General features: G+C 28.0%; 1 long non-coding RNA gene across 1 annotated transcript; it reads right to left on the bottom strand.

The window, feature by feature from the left end:
- On the bottom strand, positions 303–770 carry LOC110271672. Its single transcript, XR_002362235.1, has 2 exons — positions 551–770; positions 303–391 (listed from the first exon to the last, which is right to left on the bottom strand). It is a non-coding gene; the product is annotated as an uncharacterized LOC110271672 (long non-coding RNA).

Below are 1,437 nucleotides of genomic sequence, written 5' to 3'. Positions count from 1 at the left end.
TAAATTGTACTATGTCCAAATTTCTCTAAGATATAAGATATATAGTAACATAAAATTCTGTGAGGCATTTCTTCAAACACCTTAAATGCACTTCCAAAAGAATAAAGAACTTTATTAAAAAAACTTGGACTCAAAAAATTTAGATTTATTATCATTCATCAAACACAACATATGTATTCATTGGCATAACAATGAAAATTCATTAACTATAATTTTTTAGCTATAATTGATAAGCCAAATGAATAAACAAATTCAGCGAAAACTAAGAGAAGTTACTTGTGCTGTTGAAGTTTCTCTTTTTCGATCTGCAATAAGAAACTCCATTGCATGATGTTGATGAATCGCTTAAGGCACAATCAGGTAAGAGAACTAGCATGAAAGACTTGTGAACCTATCAAATCAACCTTTTTATTTCCAAAATGATTGAAATGAGTAGTGAAGCATGAGATTAACAAAAGGCACAATTTTCAGAAGACATGGATTAAATTCAACGAGATTAACTTTAGACACAAGAACACAAGCATAAAACAATAGATTATGTGCTACGTACCTTAAGAGTTTCCAATTCAGATCCTAGAGTAGAGAACTCACGTTGACGGTGACGATGACGCGACGAAGGCTTCGATGACGGTGGCGGAAGAGAGATCGAAGAGTTAGAGCAAGAGATTGAAGAGGATTAAAAGGTGGATTCAAAACTTCAGAGCAGAACACGCGATTGTGGTTTCCATCTTGAGGAGAGATCGAAGAGGCAGAGTAAGAAATTGAGGAGGATGGAGATGGAGATGAGATTTCACGTTTCAAAGCACTGAGAGTGAGAATGAGAGTGAGATGTGGTTTCGATTTTAAAAACTAACTGAGAATAGAATAGATAACACTTTTTGTAATTTTTTAAAAAAAATAAATATATTTACTAACATTTGAGTAAAAATATTACTTAAAATTTAATTTGATGATAACTACTAACATTTTGATAAATGTTGACATATAAATGTTACTAAAAGTCTAAAAAGTAGTAGCGTAAGATTCTTTGTTAATAAATAAAATCTCTGCTGCTGATGTAAATACTAATAAAATTGGCAACACGGTTGGACGAAGCGCCGAGACATAATCTAAAAGTAGAAAAACAAATTATGATTATTTGTATTTTATTATTATGTATTTAATTATAGATTTTCTATTGTTTTTATTTGAGATTAGGAGTACGAAAGCTTTTTTTTTTGGCTTTAGCTTTATGTAATTAAGTATACTGCCTAATTTTATTAAATATTAAATAGTTAATTTTAATTACAAATTAATTTTATATATTTTATTTAATCATAAAAATTATTTTTTATTTTATAAATTATTATTTTATCATTAATCTATTATGTTTATTAATAATAAAAAATAAAACAATAATGAATTAGATCTTCCATTTATCGTAATAAATTTTTTAGC

This window comes from Arachis ipaensis, chromosome B01 (assembly GCF_000816755.2).
Source record: "Arachis ipaensis cultivar K30076 chromosome B01, Araip1.1, whole genome shotgun sequence".
Lineage (NCBI taxonomy): Eukaryota > Viridiplantae > Streptophyta > Magnoliopsida > Fabales > Fabaceae > Arachis > Arachis ipaensis.
This window is presented reverse-complemented; position numbering and strand designations above follow the sequence as displayed.